At 37.6% G+C, this 20,931-nt stretch overlaps 1 protein-coding gene and 1 pseudogene across 5 annotated transcripts in view; one reads left to right on the top strand and one right to left on the bottom strand.

Moving 5' to 3' along the window:
- Positions 1-20,931, top strand: part of ATG10 (autophagy related 10) — a 437,178-nt gene that overhangs the window by 22,182 nt on the left and 394,065 nt on the right. The window lies entirely within an intron of this gene.
- Positions 11,064-11,535, bottom strand: LOC143665620 (mitochondrial import inner membrane translocase subunit Tim17-A pseudogene; annotated as a pseudogene).

Genomic DNA, 20,931 nt, shown 5'->3' with positions numbered 1-20,931 from the left:
CAGTTCTGCTTTGATTGTTTGTGATACCTTGGCAAGACCCACTTTGCCAGTCTAGTTCTCAGTTTCTTCATTTGTTCAGCACAAAGTGTAGTTAATTGTTAATGGTGCTGAGGCCAGAGCAGAGGGATGCACAGTCCCTGTTCCACAGTCCAGGCCGCATTGGCCTCTAGTAGTTGCTTTTCAGAGAGGCACATCAAAGAGCACATGCATCAGTAGCAAGTGGTGGTCCTGTCCTAAAGTTTAAGAGAGATTTGTAACAGACAGTAAAGTCTGTGGGCAGAATATCACCATGGTTAAGATCTTGGCCTTTGGAATTGCTCACACCTAGGTTAACTCCTAGATAGGACTTTGTATCCTTGGACAAGGATTTTTCCTTTCAAAGCTTCAGTTTCCATATCCATCTAATGGGGATAAAAATATTTCCAATGTAAATTATGAGGATAATGAGAAAACACATATAAAAGTACTTAGCAGAGTACCTGATACATAGGAAGTGTTCAACATATGTTGGCCTACAAAAAGTAATAAAACACTAATGTTTAAATCTTGGTCATAATTTTGCGTCATTGACATTTTATTTTTGGTAGAATAGAAGAAAGAGACTACTGAAGAATATTTTGAAAGCGGTATCAGTACAATAGGAAATGAATAGAAATTATTACTTGTAATAAGTACTTGGCCTGATTAAAATAAGGCAATTAAGTATATGTACAAAATGAAAACATTGATGTTGCTACACAGTATAATGTGTTGAGCTCTCAAAATGAATGATTGCAGTCTAATCATGAGGAAACATCAAACAAACTTAAGTTAAGGGTTATTTCACTAAATACCTGGTCTGTACTTTTCAGAAATGTCAAGGCCTAAAAATACAAAAGAAAGATTGAGAAAGAAAGGAGACTAAAGAGACATGACAATTAAATATAATGGGTGATCCTGAATTGATTCCTGTTTGGGGGAATAAAGCTATAACCAACATTAGGACAATTGATGACATTTGAATATGGACTGTGGATCATCATGTAATAGTATAGTATGGTATAATATAGTACATTATAATATCAATGTTAGATTTCTTCCTTTAGATTATCTTACTGAGGTTACATAAAAGAATGTTCTGGTGTTCTTGTTCTTAGGAAATGCACACTAATATATTTAATGGTAAAGGAGCATGATATGTCCAAACATTCAAATTGTTCAAGGGAAAATATAGATAGGAAGGGAGGGATGGAATAAGGGAAGAAAGGAAAGAAGAAAGGAGGGAGGAAGAGAGAGGGAGAGAGAGGGAATGGTAGAGCAGATGGACAGAATATAAACAACTTGTGAAGCCAAGTAAAGGGTATACTGAAATTTCTTATACTATTATCGCAACTTTTCTCTAAGTTTGAAATTATATAAAATAAAATGTGTGTATAAAAACAGGAAGGGACTTCCGGAGAAGATGGCGGCTTAGTAAGACACGCGGGTCTTAGTTCCTCCTCCAGAACAGCAACTAAAGAAACAGAAACAATACGAAACAGCTCCCGGAGCCACGACAGAGACCAAAAAGACAGTGTACCCCATTCTGGAACGGCTGAATGGGCAGGGAGAATCCGCTGTGGTGAGATACCCGAGGGGTGCGCGTTTTCCTGGCCGGGGCGGCTGGCGACTGGGGTCCCCTCCACGCACGTGGCTCCCCGGTCTGACTGGGAACGTTGGATAGCGGGGCCCTCCCGCCACGCTTGGCGTCTCGGGCCAGCTGGGCAATTTGGACCGGCATTCCCCCAAGCCGCGGTGGCCGGCGACCCCCCCTCCACGCGCGGTTTCCCGGGCCGACTGCGAGATTCGGATTGGCAAGTTAAAGGAGCCACAGCATCTTTTACTGGTGGGACCCGCAGACAGACGAGCACCACGAGTGCCACCTACTGGGCAGGAAAAGAAAAACAGAGCCCAGAGATTTCACAGAAAAACCTTTCAACCAGCCGGGTCCCACACCCAGGGAAATCTGATCAAATGCCCAGACACCAGCAGAAAATAATGGATGACGCTCGGAAAATTGAAGATATGGCCCAGTCAAAGGAACAAACCAATAGTTCAAATGAGATACAGGAGCTGAGACAACTAATGCTGAATATACGAACAGAAATGGAAAACCTCTTCAAAAACCAAATCAATAAATTGAGGGAGGACATGAAGAAGACATGGGCTGAACAAAAAGAAGAAATAGAAAATCTGAAAAAACAAATCACAGAACTTATGGGAGTGAAGGACAAAGAAGAAAAAATGGAAAAAACAATGGATACCTACAATGGTAGATCTAAAGAGACAGAAGCTACAATTAGTGAACTGGAGGATGGAACATCTGAATTCCAAAAAGAAACAGAAACTATAGGGAAAAGAATGGAAAAACTTGAGCAGGGGATCAGGGAACTGAATGACAATATGAAGCGCACAAATATATGTGTTGTGGGTGTCCCAGAAGGAGAAGAGAAGGGAAAAGGAGGAGAAAAACTAGTGGAAGAAATTATCACTGAAAATTTCCCAACTCTTATGAAAGACCTAAATCTACAGATCCAAGAAGTGCAGCGCACCCCAAAGAGAATAGACCCAAATAGGCGTTCTCCAAGACACTAGTTAGAATGTCAGACGTCAAAGAGAAGGAGAGGATCTTGAAAGCAGCAAGAGAAAAACAATCCTGTCACATACAAGGGAAACCCAATAAGACTATGTGTAGATTTCTCAGCAGAAACCATGGAAGCTAGAAGACAGTGGGATGATATATTTAAATTACTAAAAGAGAAAAACTGCCAACCAAGACTTCTATATCCAGCAAAATTATCCTTCAAAAATGAAGGAGAAATTAAAACATTTATAGACAAAAAGTCATTGAGAGAATTTGTGACCAAGAGACCAGCTCTGCAAGAAATACTAAAGGGAGCACTAGAGTCAGATACGAAAAGACAGAAGAGAGAGGTATGGAGTAAAGTGTAGAAAGAAGGAAAATCAGATATGATATATATAATACAAAAGGCAAAATGTTAGAGGAAAATATTATCCAAACAGTAATAACACTAAAAGTTAATGGACTGAATTTCCCAATCAAAAGACATAGACTGGCAGAATGGATTACGACCCAGCAATACCACTGCTAGGTATCTATTCAAAGGACTTAAGGGCAAAGACACAGACGGACATTTGCACACCAGTGTTTATAGCAGCATTATCTACAATTGCAAAGAGATGGAAACAGCCAAAATGTCCATCAACAGACGAGTGGCTAAACAAACTGTGGCGTATACCTACGATGGAATATTATGCAGCTTTAAGACAGACTAAACTTATGAAGCATGTAATAACATGGATGGACCTAGAGAACATTATGCTGAGTGAGTCTAGCCAAAAACTAAAGGACAAATACTGTAAGGTCCCACTGATGGGAACCGACATTCGAGAATCAGCTTGGAATATATCATTGGTAACAGAGACCAGCAGGAGTTAGAAACAGGGTAAGATAATGGGTAATTGGAGCTGAAGGGATACAGACTGTGCAACAGGACTAGATACAAAAACTCAAAAATGGACAGCACAATAATACCTAAGTGTAATGTAACTATGTTGGAACACTGAATGAAGCTGCACCTGAAATATAGTTTTTTGTTTGTTTGTTTGTTTGTATCTTTTGTTTTTGTTTTTTCTTTTTCCTTTTTATATATATATATTTTTTTATTAGTATTATTATTTTAATTCTCTTCTCTATATTAACATTCTATATCTTTTTCTGCTGTTTTGCTAGTTCTTTTCCTAAATCGATTCAAATGTACTAAGAAATGATGATCATACATCTATGTGATGATACTAAGAATTACTGAGTGCATGTGTAGAATGGAATGATTTCTAAATGTTGTGTTAATTTCTTTTCTTTTTTTGATTAATAAAAAAAATTAAAAAAAAACAGGAAGGGAAATACTTCAATTTCTAACAGTAAAAGATGAAATTAAATGGTTATCTTGAACAAAACTTCTGTTAAAAATATAAATGTACTTGATAGCATATTTTAGAAAGCTCTTCAGAATATGTGTGCTATATTATATAGCCAAGCTAGCAAGAAAGTAAGAAACCCACATGGGTCAAAAATAAGGTGAAGGTAGGAATTTTGAGGAAGGTAAGCAGCTCTAAAATCAGTTTTGGCTAGAGGAATATGTATTATAAAACCCTGATGTGGCATCATGGGTTACTAAAATAAGGCCTAGAGCCTCTGGAGGGAGGGAGACAAATGGGTGAGCCCTGCATAAAACTGGTGCCCAGAGGGCTCCACCTTGAGTGTAAGGGCAATTCCATTACTGAGTGTTTCAGTTTGCTAATGCTGCTGGAATGCAATATACCAGAAATGGATTGGCTTTTATACAGGGGATTTATTAGGTTTCAAATGTATAGTTCTAAGCCATGCAAATGTTTAAATTAAGGTGTCAACAAGAGGATACCTTCACCCAAAAAGGCTGATGGCATCTGGGTTTCCTCTGTCACATGGGAAGAGACATGGAGGCATCTTCTGGGTCTTAAATGGCTCTCTCAGCTCCTGTGGGTTCTTCTGGTTCTTCCTGGGGTGTTTTCTTGCTCCAAGCCCCTGTGGGTTCTCACTTAGCTTTTCTGGAACAAACTCTGGATTTCATCACTTAGCTTAGCATCTCCCAGGACATTTTCTATCTCCAAGTGTCAGAAAACATTTATTAATATTTTTCAGTAGTAGCTTGTGTGTGTGTGTGTGTGTGCAATACACACATATATAATATATATATTTTATATGTGTACATATACATGTATATATAATATATGTATCCTATATATGTGATTCCTTTTATATTTATGTGTATAATTATCTTAATTTTTTCACGTAATTCTATTGTATCACTTCCCTGCCTAAAATCCTTTGCTAACCTAATTTCAGATAGCTGTGGAGTATCCTATTAAGTGAATGAGTCTTACTTTATTTATTATCCAATAAAGGAGGATTGTTTACACTTTATTTAAACAATCCTCCATTATTGGATATTTATATTTCTTCCTATTTGTTTGCTTGTTTGTTTCTTGTAATTTCAATGTTCTAATGGGTGTCTTTATAAAAATCATTTTCCTAATTTCAGTTAAGTTTTTTGGATTGATTCTAAAAATTGGGATTACTAGGGGAAAAAATAAGCATTTTAAAACCTTTTAAAACATATTGCTATGATGCTTTCTAGAAAGGTTTACCTCTTTCCTTCAAGGGATAAGTTTGCTTGTGTCACTATACAGTTTCCAACATTTGTTATCATTTTTAAAACAATCTTTGCCACAAAGTGCTTTTTATTTCACTTTGCATTTCCTTGACTGTGGATTTGAACTTTCACCCTGTTTGTTAACTTTTGAAAAATATGTATTCTTATACATTAAATATATTTATTCTTTTCCATGATAGGACCACTTTCTTTTCCATGATAGGACCTCTTTGTTAAGATTTTCTTTTTTTTTTTTTATGTACTAGAGTATTGTGTTTACAGAACATTCATGCATAAAATTCAGGCTTCCCATATACTGTTCTATTATTAACAACTTGCATTGATGTGGTAAATTTGTTACAATTGGTGATAGCATATTTTTATAATTGTACTAATAACTATAGTCCATGGTGTAACCAGGAGTTCAATATTTGTGTAGTGCAGTTCCACGGATTTTTAAAAACATTTTTATTCTGTTACCATCTATACAATCTAATGTTTCCCCATTAATTCACGTTCGGATATATATTTCAGTGCTGTTAATCACGTTCACAGTGTTGTACTACTATCACCACCATCCATTACTACAACATTTCCATCATTCCAAATAGGAACCCTGTAGATTTTAAGCCTTAACTTCCCATTCCTTGTCTCCACACCATCCCCTGGTAGCCTATATTCTAGATTCTGACTCTGTAAGTTTGCTTGTTCTAATTGTTCCAAGTCAGTGGAGATCGTACAATATTTGTCCTTTCGTGTTTGGCTTATTTCATTCACCATGATGTGTTCAAGGTCCATCTATGTTGTTACATGTATCAGGATATCATTCCTTTTTCATGCTGAATAATATTCTTTTGAATTGTATATACCACAATTTATTTATCCATTCATTGGTTGCTGGATCCCTTGGGGTGCTTCTGTCTTTTGGCAATTGCAAATAACGCCTCTGTGAGCCTTGGGATGCAAATATATTGGAATATAGTATTACTGGGCTTAGCATTTACCCTTTTAGTTATCTTTACTGAAGCTCTTCATTTCTTCACACTCCTCCAAGCAGTTCTTTCCTTTCTTTTCCTTTCAGCTTTAAAAACTTCCTTTAGTGATTCTTATTGGACAGGCCTTTTGTTGACTGTCTCAGTTTCTGTTTATCTGTGAATATTTTGAACTCTGCCTCATATTTGAAGGATAGTTTGCTGGATAAATAATTTTTGGGTGGCAATTTTTCTTTTTGAGTACCTTAAATATATTATACTACTGTTTTCTCACTTCCATGGTTTCTGATGAGAAATTGGCACTTAGCCTTATTGAATATACTTCGTGTGTTAGAAATTGCTTTTCTCTTGTTGCTTTCAAAATTCTCTTATCTTTGGTATTTGACATTCTGATTAATATTTGTTTCAGAGTAGGTCTATTAGGGTTTATTCTATGTGGAGTACTTTAAACTTCTTGGACATATATATTTATGTCTTTCATAAGAGTTGGGAAATTTTTAGTCACTGTTTCCTTAAATATTCTTTCTGCCCTCTTTCCCTTCTCTTCTGAGACACTCACGATGCAGATTTTATATGCTTCATGCTGTCACATCTTTGAGACACTGCTTGAATACCACATTTTGATTATCCATTATCAGTTGATGGACACTTGGGTTCTTTCCATCTTTTGGCAGTTGTGAATAATGCTACCATGGACATCAATGTGCAAATGTCTCTTCATGCCCCTGCTTTCAGTTCTTCTGAGTATATACCTTGCAGTGGTATTACTGGATCATATGGCAGTTCTATACTTAGCTTCCTGAGGAACCAACAAATTGTCTTCCACAGCGGTTGTATATTCTGCAGTCCCACCAACAGTGAAGGCATGTATGTTCCTATTTCTCTACGTTCTCTTCAACACTTGAAGTTTTCTGTTTTATTAATAGCAGCCATTCTAATAGGTGAGAAATTATACCTCGTTGTAGTTTTAATTTATAATTCCCTAACAGCTAATTATGTTGAATATCTTTTCATGTGCTTTTTTAGCCATTTGTATATCCTCTTTGGAAAAATGTCTATTGATGTCTTTTGCCCATTTTTAAAGTTTGGCTTTCTTTTTATCATTGAGTTGTAGGATCTCTTTATATTAAACCCTTTTTGAATATGTGTTTTCCAAATATTTTTTCCATCGAATTAGTTGCCCTCTCACCCTCTTGACAAAGTCCTTTGAAACACAAAAGTATTAAATTTTGAGGAGATTCCATTTATCTATTTTTTCTTTTGTTGCTTGTGCTTTAGGTGTAAGATGTAAGAAGCCACTTCCTACTATGAGATCTTGAAGATGCTTCCCTACATTTTTGTTGTAGTTTGCAAGAGCTGCCAAAATGTGATATACCAGAAATGGAATGGCTTTTAAAAAGGGGGATTTATTAAGTTGCAAGTTTACAGTTATAAGGCTGTGAAAATGTCCAAATTAAGGCACCAACAAGAGGTACAAAGGCCAATGAATTTGAGGTTTCTCTCTCAGCTATAGGGCACATGGGCTGTCTGCTAGCTTTCTTTCCCAGCTTCTTGTTTCATGAAGCTCCTTAGGGGGCATTTTCCTTCTTCATCTGCAGAGATCTCTGGCTTTGTGGACTCTATTGGTTCTGGTTGCTCTGAAGCTTTTTCCAAAATGGTTCCCTCTTAAAAGGCTCCGGTAAGCAACCCCCACCTTGAGTGGGTGGAGACATATCTCCATGGAAACCACCTAATCAAATGTTACCACTCACAAATGGGTGGGTCATATCAGAATGAAAACAATAAAAATGATTCCACTGAGCAATACTGAATGAGGATTAAAGAATGAATGGCTTTTCTGGGGTACATGATAGCTTTTAAACTGGCACAATTTTCTTGTAGGAGTTTTATGGTTCTGATGTTTATATTTAGGTCCTTGATCCATTTTGAGTTCATTTTTGTATAACTGTAAGATAGGGGTCCTTTTTCATGCTTTTGGATATGGATATCCAGTTCTCCCGGTACCATTTGTTGAAGAGATTATTCTGTCCCTGTTAAATGGACTTGGCCACCTTGTTGGATTCGATTAGCAAGTTTTTTTTTTGAGAATTTTTGCATCTGTAATCATTAGAGAGATTGGTCTATAATTTTCCTTTCTTGTAATATCTTTATCAGGTTTATTTATTAGGGTGATACTGGTTTCATTGAATGAGTTAGGTAGTGGTCTCTCCTTTTCAATTTTCTGGAAGAGTTTGAGCAGGATTGTTGGTAGTAATTCTTCTTGGAATGATTGGTAGAATTCACCTGTGAAGCCACTTGGTTCTCATTTTTTTTTTTTTTAATGATAGTTTCAATCTCTTGTACTTGGTTGGTTGAGATCTTCTATTTCTTTTGGAGTCATGTGTGTTGTTCATGTGTTTCTAGAAAATTGTCCATTTCATCTAAGTTGTCTAGCTTATTGGCATAGAGTGGTTCATAGAATCCTTTTAAAAAGTTTTATTTCTATGGGGTTACTAGTAATGTCCCTCCTCTTATTTCTGATTTTATCTATTTGCATCTTTTCTTTTTTTCTTTGTCAGTCTAGCTAAGGGCTTGTCAATTTTGTTGCTTTTATCAAAGAACCAACTCTTGGTTTTATTGATTCTATTGTTTTATTGTTCTCAATTCCATTCATTTTTTCACATTAACAACAGTATATGTTTTATTTGCAAGCATGTAATAAATGCTAAACTTTTCCAATGGCAACTGTATCCTCTTTGAACTCTTTTCATATAGAATTGGGTATGTTGGAAGCAAGTTGTTTTCCGGTGAGGTTTCTGGTGATCAGGAATGAAGGCACAATAGCTTTAAAGGTAACAGCTTTGTAGTCAACATACTCAGAATCAAGACGTATTTTACTTTCAAAGTAAAGGATAAATATTTTACCATATCCTTTATACTTTACTCTGAAATGATCCATGTTGATTGCTTAATTCTTTTCACATACAGTTCACTTCAAGTAAACTATAAAGCATATAGTTTTTTTTTTCTCTTTTTTTGCATGGTTAGGAACCGGAAATTGAACTTGGGTCTCCAGCGTGGCAGGCGAGAACTCTGCTGACTGAGCCACGTGGCCTACCCTAAAACATATAGTTTTGAATGGACTTTGCATTATTGGTATTATTCAAGGATGAAACAGTAGAATTCTACAACTTATCATAAAAGAAGGAGCAAGTTCCAGACGTTTTTATTGTTTGAATAACAGAACATACAATGCCAAGCAGAGAAGTTTCCAAGGAAATGTTTCACTGTTATTGTCCCTTTAGTTCTTCATCTTCTAAGCATTTACTAGATTTCCTTTTTAGGATATCAGAATTTATTTTTATTTTATTCTATATTTTTGTTGACGAAACAACATACAAACATGAACATTCTTAACATATGAACATTCTATACTTGATGTATAACCAATGGCTCACAATATCATCACATAATTGTATTTTCATCACCATGATCATTTCTTAGAACATTTGCATCACTCCAGAAAAAGAAATAAAAATAAAAAGAAAAAACTCATACATATCATACCTCTTACCCCTCCCTCTCATTGACCACTAGTATTTCCATCTATCCAATATATTTTAACCTTTGTTCCCCTATCTTTTTTTATATACCCTTTAACACTCCCTTTCATTGATTACTAGTATTTCAATCTACTCAATTTATTTTGACATTTGTCCTTCTATTATTTATTTATTTTTAATCCATATTTTTTACTCATCTGTCCATACTGTAGATAAAAGGAACATCAGACACTAGGTTTTCACAATCACACAGTCACATTGTAAAAGCTATATCACTGTACAATCATCTTCAAGAAACATGGCTACTGGAACACAGTTCTACAGTTTCAAGCACTTACCTCTAGCCACTCTCACATACCTTAAACTAAAAAGTGGATATCTGTATAATGCACAGCAATAACCTCCAGGATAACCTCTTGACTCTATTTGAAATCTCTCAGCTGCTGACACTTTATCTCATTTTCTCTTCCCCCTTTCAGTTGAGAAGGTTTTCTCAATCCCTTGATGCTGTGTTCCAGCTCATTCTAGGATTTCTATCCCATGTTGCCAGGGAGGTTTACACACCTGGGAGTCATGTGCCATGTAGAGAGGGGAAGGGTGATGAGTTTGCTTGCCATGATGGCTGAGAGAGAGGCCACTTCTGAGCAACAAAAGAGGTTTTCTGGGGATAACTCTAAGGCCTAATTTTAAGTAGGCTTAGCCTATCCTTTGTGGGGATAAGTTTCATATGAACAAACCCTAAGATTGAGGGCTTGGCCTATTGATTTGGTTGTCCTCACTGCTTGTGAGAATATCTGGAATTCTCGAAATGGGGAAATTGAATTCCCCCCTTTTCTTGCCATTCCTCCAAGGGAACTTTGCAAATACTTCTTTATTCACTGTTCAAATCACTCTGGGATTTTTCGGGGCATCACACTGGACAAACCTACAAAAACTCATGCCCTGTTCAAGGTTCCATGTACTTATGGTGTTCAATTAACCTGTCCATTTAAGTTATATTAGGAAATGCACTAGTCAAAATGTAAGTTTCTTACCAAATAAATATTTTTGCTTTAGTCAGACATTTATTTTGATCATAAATGCAACCCAAGCATTTGTGTTAAATGTATTACCCTTTAAACTGCTTTCCCCCCTACTATGGTCCTTTAAATAGGAAAAAAATGTTAAATGTATCATCATAGCCTATTTGGCTATAGTTGTGCCACCTATGGTTTTAAAAACCAAGACTCAAACTTGGTCTTCCAAAATCCTTCTTGAAATAGAGCTCATTCTGTTAAAGAAATTCTGGGATACCAGTCCTATTGATACCTCTGATAGTTTCCAAAAGGTGAGGATGATACCTGAATTGAAGGCAACTGGGAGGGGTTTTCAGCAAAGACTACTACTGGGAAGACTACTCGGAAACTGCATAAAGGCAAATCTTGTCAAGATACCAGCTCCTTCAAATAAAGCTAGGAGAATGCCACCATCACAGCTAACCCAACTATGGTCACTGGTCCAATTCTTGCCACCAGTATGGCTCATGTTAAGGCACCACTTGTGATGGAGTTCCAGGGATCTTATTTGCCTCTAACTTGAACCTCCCCAAGCTGCAAAGCAACCTTTCAACTGTGTCAAGCTCCCTTGTGGTCTGTGGTTTACTCCCACTGGAGAATCATGAAAACATTTGATAGTTTGAAAGATACCCCTGCCTGTGGTACCCATTGTAAAGGCCCCACCACAATCATCCACATTTTACCAGGGGCAAGGCTCCTGTGCCTACTCCTCCATCTTGACTGCACCGGTGTGAGTGATCAATTTCACTTATTTTTGCTCTAATCTTTGTTATTCCTTTCTTTGTGCATGCTATGGGATCTGTTTGCTCTTCTTTTTGTAGTTCCTCCAGCTGTGTAGTTAGGTCTTTGGTTTTAGCTCTTTCTTCCCTTCATGTGTAGGCATTTAGAGCTATAAATTTCCCTCTTAACACTGCCTTGGCTGCATCCCATAAGTTTTTTAAAAAATTTATTTATTAATTAAAAAAATAAGAAACAAAATAAAACATATATAATCAGTAATTCACAATATCATCACCTAGTTGCATATTCATCATTTCTTAGAACATTTGCATTAATTCAGAAAAAGAAACAAAAAGACAATAGAAAAAGAAATGAAATGAACACAGGAAAGAAAAAAAAAAAGATTATACCTATCATCCCCCTTACCCTTTACCTTCATTGATCACTAGCATTTCAAACTAAATTTATTTTAACATTTCTTCCCCCTATTATTTATTTTTATTCCATATGTTCTACTCGTCTGTTGACAAGGTAGATAAAAGGAGCATCAGACACAAGATTTTCAAATCACATTGTTACAGCTGTATCATTATTCAATCATCCTCAAGAAACATGGCTACTGGAACATAGCTCTACATTTTCAGGCAGTTCCCTCCAGCCTCTCCATTACATCTTGAATAACAAGATGATATCTTCTTGATACATAAGAATAACCTCCAGGATAACCTCTCGACTCTTTTGGAATCTCTCAGCCATTGACACTTTATCTCATCTCCCTCTTCCCTCTTTTGGTCAAGAAGGTTTTCTCAATCCCTTGATGCTGAGTCTCCACTCATTCCAAGATCTCTGTCCCACGTTGCCAGGAAGGTCCACACCCCTGGGAGTCATGTCCCATGTAGAGAGGGGTAGTGTGGTGAGACTGCTCGTTGTGTTGGCTGGAGAGAGGGGTCACATCTGAGCAACAAAAGAGGCTGTCTTGGGGGTGACTCTTAGGCCTAATTTTAAGTAGGCTTGACCTACTTAAAATTAATATATGAACAAACCCCAAGACTGGGGGCTCTGCCTATAGCTTTGGTTGTCCACACTGTTTGTAAGAATATCAAGAATTCAACTTGGGGAGGTTGAATTTTTCCCTGTTCTCACCACTCCCCGAAGGGGGCTTTGCAGATACTTTTCCACTCACTGATCGAATCACTCTGGGATTCATCAGGGCATCACTCTGGACAAACCAACAAAATCTCATGTCCTACCTGAGATTCCAAGTACTTATGGCGTTCAATCAAACTATCTACATAAGTTATATTAGGAAATGCACTAGTTAAAGTATTAATTTTCTACCAAATAAACATTTTTTGCTTTAGTCTCACACAGAAGGTGACATTTTAAAATATTAATTACCATCTAGTTTCAGTACCCTGCAATAATGACATTCCTTTGTTCTTCCTCATGCAAACATTTTTAAAATTGTACCTTGTACATTTCACTATTATTATACACTCTAGGCATTCCTAGATTATACCATCTCAATCTTTAACATCTATCTTTCTTTCTGATTTGATATATCATGTTTTTGTTTTCATTCATCTTGAAACATTTACTGATTTTTCTTTTAATTTCTTCTTTGACCTACTGATTAAGAGTGTGTTGTGCATTATCCAGTCCTTTGCTTGTTGTCAACTTCCAGCTTCATTCAGTTATGACCAGAGTGTTTTGTATAATATTGATCTTTTTAAATTTATTGAGTCCTGTTTTGGGACCCAACATATGATCTATCCTGGAGAATGAGCCATGAACACTTGAGAAGAACGTATAGCCTGCTGTCTAGGGGTGCATTTTTCTTTATATACCTGTTTGGTCTAGTTCATTTATGAAATTATTCAAGTTCTCTATTTCCTCACTGATCCTCTGTCTAGATGGCTATCTATTGAGGTGAGTGGTGTGTTAAAGTAGCCAACTGTTATTGCAGATACATCTATTTCTCCTTTCAGTTTTGTTAGCATTTGCCTCATGCATTTTGGGGCACCCTGGTAGGTTCATATGTGTTTATGATTGTATATTGACCCTTCTATTAATATATAATATCCTTCTTTGCATTTAAAGTTTGTTTTGTCCCATATTAGTATAGCTACCCCAGCTTTTTTTTTCTTTTGGATACTCTTTGCATCTTCGTTGAATCAAAAGGCCACACCCAACAATTGAGTGGGTCAGTCTCCATGAAAACAGTCTAATCAAAGGTTTCCATCCTGCGATATTAATCAGGATTAAAAGACTTAGCTTTTCTGGGGTACATAACACTTTCAAACCAGCACATACACTGTATCCTATTTTTATCTCTTTTTTTACCCTTTCGGTTACCCTTACGATAATCTTCATTTCTACATTCTCCACCAAGCCTCTTTCCTGTCTTTTCATTTCAGCCTGCAAGATTCCCTGTAGTATTTCTTCTAGGGCAGATCTCTTGTTAACAAACTCTCTCAGTGTCTCCTTATCTGTGAATGTCTTAAAACTCTTCTTCTTTTTTTTTTTTTTTTTGCATGTATAGGGACTGGAAATCGACCCTGGGTCTCCGGCATGGCAGGCGAGAATACTACCACTGTGCCACCATTGCCTGCCCTCTCCTTCATTTTTGATGATAAAAAAATAAAGACAAATATTCTTGGCTGGCAGTTTTTCTCTTTCAGTATTTTGAATATGTCATTGCCTTCTTGCCTCTATGGTTTTTGATAAGATATCAGACTGTAGTCTTATTGGAAGTCTCTTATATATTATGAGTTGCTTTCCTCTTGCTGCTTTCAGAATTCTCTCTTTATCTTTGGCATTCAACATTCTGATTAGTATTTGTCTTGGACTAGTTCTATTCTGATTTATTCAGTTTGGGATATGTTGTACTTCTTTGATCTATTGTACTTCTTGGATCTGATTATCATAAGATTTAGGACATTCTTGGCCATTATTTCCTCAAGTATTTCTTCTGCCCCTTTCCTTTTCTCTTTTCCTTCTGGGGCACCTATAACATGAATGTTCATGTGCTTTGTACTGTCAGTCAGTTCCCAGTGTCCCTGCTCAATTTTTCCCATTCTTTTCTCTCTTCTTTTGTTTGTTTGAATTCGGATGCTCCATCTATTCGCTTACGGCTCCTTTCTTCTGCCTGTTCAAATCTCTACTGTTTTGTGATTCTAGTGTATTTTCAAATTTCATCTATTGTGCCTTTCATTCCATAAGATCTGTTATTTTCCTTTGCATGCTTTCAAATTCTACTTTATGCTCACCCAGCGTCTACTTAACATACTCTGTCTTTTTGAATTTGCTTAGGAGATTTCTTTGAACATATTTGATTAGTTGTTCCAGATTCTGCATCTCCTTTGACTTTTTTTTCCTTTGACTTTTTGCTGTGTTCCTTTGACTGGGCCATATCTTCTTTCTTAATATGGCTTATTTTTTTTTGCTGATGTCTGGGCATTGGATTACTCTAAAGGTTGGATTCTCTCTCTTGTCAAAGCTTTTATTGTTGATTGGATTTATGTTATTTCTCTTCTTTGACACTTGGTTCATCAGTATTACCCAACCAGGGCTGGGTCTGGGATGAAGGGGTGTACACTAGCTCCACGGAGAGGCTCATATTAAGTTGGCTAAAAGCCTTTAATTCTGCTCCCTAAGGGTGCTCTTTTCTGGCCTGCCCAGCACATGACCCTCTTCACCTAAAAGCATTTTAGATATCTTCCTGGAGGTGCGTTTTCCTCACCTGCCAATAGCTGGCACACTTTGGCAACCTGATCCCCTCAGCCCTCTGAAGGCTGGTTCTTCTTAGCTCCCTGCCAACTCCAGACAGTGGCATAGCTGGTGGTCCCTGCAGTCCAAATTTGCCAGCCAATAGTTGGCATAGTGCTAGATCATGTCCCTCCCTGTTCCTGGGAGAATGGTCCTCCACTGCCCTTTCAGTCTACAGCTGCCTACCTGCTAGAGATTGGAGAACTGGATGCTTTCTGCCCTGAGATTGGTGGATATGCACTGGGAGTCAGGGCTGGAGGGAGGTTTAGTCACGTTTTCTCACCAAAGCTTCTGCATTTCTTCCTCCCACAGTTTCTTGGGTGTTGTAGAGCACTCCCCTGATCTCCAGTGCTCCAGATCCATTGTTGCAGACAGTTTCTGTCTGGCCCCTAGTTGTTTTAATGGGAGAGAAGTGAGTTCAGCCTGTCCCTGATCAGGCATCTTGGATCCCCTTGCTTACATATTATCTTTTAAATGTCTTTTAGCTCTCTATCCACCTTTAGTTTATTTCTATCCATATTTTCCTTCATCTTCTTGAACTAGGAGATTTGTTTGAACTTTTTAATCAATTATTCTTAATTAGTTTTTCCTAATTCTATTTCTTCTCTGAAGTTTTAATTTGTTCTCTTTACTGAACTGTATCTTCCTTGTTTCCTAGCATGGCGTGTAATTTTATACTGGGCTTCTGATTATTTTGATGTGTTAACTCTGAGGGTTAGTTTCTCTCTCTTATCTAGGGATTTATTATTGATTGGCTTTGTGTTAAGGGTCTTCTTTGATGCTTGGTCCAACTTATTTTGGATCATTAGAGTAGCCTGTACTTAACTATTCAGGCTTTCCCTGCTCATCTGCACATGATTCTTGCCCTGGATATGTAGTACAATATCTAAGATTGCCCTTTATGTGGGCAATTGTTTCAGCTCCAATATAAAGTTTCCTTTCTTCTATTCCTTCTCTAGGAAGCTTGCTTTGTTCTAGTTTTTTTTTTTAACCCCATTCCTACGATTTGTTTAGATTCTCCCTTACTTAGCGTCCCTTTTCCTTACACTTTTCAGTTTTGGGACCCATATTCTCTTACAGAAGTTCAATTATGACCCTCCCCCCCCATTTGTTTTTTCTGGAAGCTTTTCTGCCTCATTAGGGTATCCGCTCTGGGGACCTAGATGGGATCAATCCAGAGAGGTCCATTTTGCATTTAGGTGATCCAGCAACCAGAGACTGGATTAACTGTTTATACTTCCTGCCAACAGTTCTGTGATCTCTTTTTACCCTGGGGGCATTTTTAATGCAGTACTCTTTAGCCACTTGTGTTCCATTCTGGGCCTCTATGTACTTGGCTCTCAGTGCTTGAATATGTGAGGGTTTCTAACTTTTGCTCTGAGTGACTCTATGGTCTGCATCTTTGGTAGGAGGAACCTGGGCTGTGCTCTGTCTGTGTGACTCCCAAGATGTGCAAGACTGAGTGAAGGCAAAGGGTCTGGACTGGCAGGTGTGGAACAGAAATCTCCTACCTGATTTTGGTGTTTGTTTTCCTTTTCTTAGGTTTAGCATATGTGGAATCCTCTCTAGGCTCTATTGTACTCCTGACATCAATCCAGTGGAATTTTTCCATTTCTTAGTTGTTTCTGAGGGGAGACATTTCCAGAGGATGTCTTTGTTGCTATGCTGAAGACCTCATGGAGAAATATTTTTAAGATACTCAAGGAATGAAAATATGAGGGAATAACTTCATAGTTAAGACTGTCTTCATGTATAAAGGCCATGAGCAAATACTTGTATAGATGTTAGAACCTTAAGAATATTGTCCTATAAGTCCTTTTTTCAGGAATCTATTGAGAATGATCATAATGATGGACAAGTTTTGACATAATGTCTAGAATAAAACATGAAATACAGGGATATATTTATTTGTATAGGTAGGTCCAAAAGATGGAGATAAGGTGGACACAAATATATTTGTGTCATGTGTTCCACCAATGTAGAAATAATACGTGCAACAAAAAATGAGAGGAGTTACAGTAATTGGAAAGGAGAATAAGTTCACTTATTACTTTATAGATATACACTGAGTGTGCTGGTTTGAAAGGATGTATGTCCCTAGAAAAGCCATCTAAATCCCTTTTCGTAAAGGCCAAATAATCCCTATTCAGCACTGTATGTTTAAAACTGTAATCAGATCATCTCCCTGGAGATGTGATTTAATCAAGAGTGGTTGTTAAGCTGGATTAGGTGATGGCATGTCTCCACCCATTTGGGTGGGTCTTGATAAGTTTCTGGAGTCCTATAAAAGAGGAAACATTTTGAGAATAAAAGCGATTCAGAGATTTGGAGGGAGCAGGATGACATAGCCACGAGAAGCAGAGTCTACCAGCCAGTGACCTTTGGAGATGAAGAAGGAAAATGTCTCCCAGGGAGCTTTATGAAACAGGAAGCCAGGAGAAGAAGCTAGCAGATGATGCTGTGTTTGCCATGCACCCTTCCAAATGAGAGAAGAACCCTCACCATGTTTACCATGTACCTTTCCACTTGAGAGAGAAACCCTGAACTTCATTGGCCTTCTTGAACCAAGGTATCTTTCCCTGGATGCCTTAGATTGGACATTTCTACAGACTTGTAATTGGGACATTTTCTCAGCCTTAGAACTGTAAACTAGCAATTTATTAAACTTCCCTTTTTAAAAGCCATTCCATTTCTGGTATATTACATTCCAGCAGCTAGCAAACTAGAAAACTGAGATTAAGGATATACCTTGAAACTGATTAAATAAATAGTAGAGCTCATGTAATGTAAATATTAACACTAACGTAATACTAGTGACTAAAATTAGAGGATGGAAAAGGGAAAAGGTAGAGGGTGTACCTCAGAAAAGCCATGTTTTAATTCTTATCCAATCTTGTGGGTAGTTATTTCTTTTAATCCTGATTAATTGTGGGTGTGGCCTTTTGATTAGATGGAGATGTGACTCCACCCATTCCAGGGAGGTCTTGATTAGTTTTTTGTAGTCCTTTAAAAGAGGAAACATTTTGGAGGGAACAGAGCTGACAGGCAGAGCTGATGTAAATATTTGGAGATTGAGACAAAAATAGCTAGAACCTGAAGACAAGAAATCTTTAGCCCTGACAGATGCTAAGCTAAAAGATGAAAGCAGAGTTTTGTTTTGGAGCTGCTAAGTGAAGGCCCACAGACGCTTTGAGAGGAAACCACTGGCATTAGAAGTTGGAGGCCATGGAACTGGGAACAAGGACCAGAAGACACCAGCCACATGCCTTCTCAGACCACCCTTCCTTGAGCCAAGGTAATCTTTCTCTGGATGCCTTAGTTAGGACATATTCATGGCCTTTGAGCTGTAAACTTGTAACTTATTAAATTCCCTTTTTAAAAGCCATTCCATTTCTGGTATAGTGCATTCCAATAGCTTAACAAACTAATACAGGAGGGGATAGGGTAATTACCAGCCAACCCATTGTAATACTAAAGAAAGAGAGAAAGATATAACCTAAAGGTATACAAAGAAAATAAACCACTATAAAAAGCTTGCTTTCTTGTTCTGCTCTTCTCCCTTCACCTCACATCCCTTTCCTTTCCCTCCTCTCCTCTCTCCTTTTCTTTTATCTACTTCCACATTCACTAATATATATGTTTGCAAAAAGAAGCACTGGAAGCAAAACCTCAAAAATAGTATTTGCTAGGTGGGATGGGGTGGAGTGGGATTGGGGAGTTCAGTAATGGAAGCAAGTCTTCTTTGACTACAACTTGTTATACGGATCTGACCTTGTAAACATTTTTTTTTTTTACATATTCAAAATAGTAAATTAAAAAAAATCCTAAAAATTGATAATAACCCTAACCAAATTAGCCAAATTTATACCAAATTAGAGAAAAGAATTATTTCAGGTCACCCAAGTACACAGTTTTCTCACTGCACATCCTTAATGGAGTATATTGAAGTGTGAATAGGGCTATAACTAAATCTTAAACTTCATTAAAATCAAATTGTTTGAAATTATATATATTTTATAGTAATGCAAATAGATACTTATGTTAATGTTGTCAGGAACCAAGATTTACAACGTAAGATAAAAATAATCAATATAAATCAAAGTCTGAATTGTGGGAAGATGGTAGAGTAGGAAGCTTACAACAAGTTCCTCCACCAGAACAAATATTAAAACACATGAACTACCTGAATTAACTATTTCAAAAATATGTAATCCATTACAGGGCAGTATAGCATCTAGGGAAGAACAGGAGGAAGAGATGCTTAAATTACAGTAAATACCACTAAATTGCTCTCTCTGTATATCACCTCGCTACTGCTCTTGTGTACCCTGGCCGAGCTTGATGGTGCCAGAGAGGAACATAAAAATCCACTTCCCGAAGATATGGGGAGGTCATGGGCTGATCACTGATCATTGCTTTTAAGTATCTACTTTGGATTGCTCATAGCCCAGCACTGAAGGCAGCCATTATTCCAACCTTCCTTGGACAAAGGCAGTATAGGAGACTTAAGGATGGTACACTTCTTCAGAGCTCTGGAAGACAGTTAAAGGGCTGCATTGACTCAGTAGGTGCCTAGTTGAGAAAGCAAACCATTGGGGAAGCATGGGAGAAGCTCCTGGCCCCTATTTGGCTCTTCTCTCATTCCCTCCCCAGGGCCATTTGGAGCTCCATTTGTGTGTCCCTGGGGCTGCTGGGACTTTGAAAGACAGATTTGGTAAACTCCTCTCTGGCTTGGCCCAGCTCCCAGATTTGCCCTCCAGGCAAAAGCAGCTTAAAACTATGAAAGCAGTGTATGAAACAATTGAGGTGGGTGGCCTGGAGCAAAGGCATACATGCTCAAGGTCTTGTAGTGGGACACCCTGGAGAGGAGAAGGTATGTTTCCTGGGAAGTAGCGTGGGTATTGAAACTCCTATAAGCCAGGAACTCCTAAGGCCACTAGCAAACACAAGCCTAGGTCAAGATTCAGGAACAGAAAAGATAGGGAGGGCCATGCACTTTGCATTTGCCTTGGGTTGACCTTCCTAATAGGAGGGCTGAACTCTGACAGAGAGAACTAGTCAATGCAAAGCCAATTTGCAAAGATGGTGAAAAGGTGTTTTTTTGTTTTTGTTTTTACTTATGTTTGCTTGGTTTTGTTAGCTCCTGATGCTCAAGAAAATCTGTTATATCACAAGCTGATTACAAACTCAAGAAACAGACATCTCAGGGAATACATCCCAGAGTTAACATTTTAAAATATTAAAATATACAGTGTGCAACAAAAGATTACAAGAAAAACAAAGAAACAGGGTATAATGACTCATCCAAAGGCAGAAGATAAAATCTTGAAAACATCAATGAAGAAGTCCACGCTGTGGACATACCAGAGAAAGCTTTTTAAAAAGTACCTTCTACATGCTCAAGGAGATGAAGGAAAATTTAGAGAAGAACTAAAGGATATCAGGAAAAGAATGGATGGTAAATATGAGAATCTCAATGAAGAGATAGAAATTTTAAAAAGGAACCAAACAGAACTTCAGCTGGAGTTGAAGACCACAGTACTGAAATGAAAAATTCCCAGGAGGGTTTCACCAGCATATTGGAATTGGCAGAAAGAACAATCAGTGAACTTGAAGACCAGAC

Source organism: Tamandua tetradactyla, chromosome 21 (assembly GCF_023851605.1).
Source record: "Tamandua tetradactyla isolate mTamTet1 chromosome 21, mTamTet1.pri, whole genome shotgun sequence".
Taxonomy (NCBI): Eukaryota; Metazoa; Chordata; class Mammalia; order Pilosa; family Myrmecophagidae; genus Tamandua; species Tamandua tetradactyla.
The sequence above is the reverse complement of the archived record's forward strand: the minus strand, read 5'-3'. Positions and strand labels throughout refer to the sequence as shown.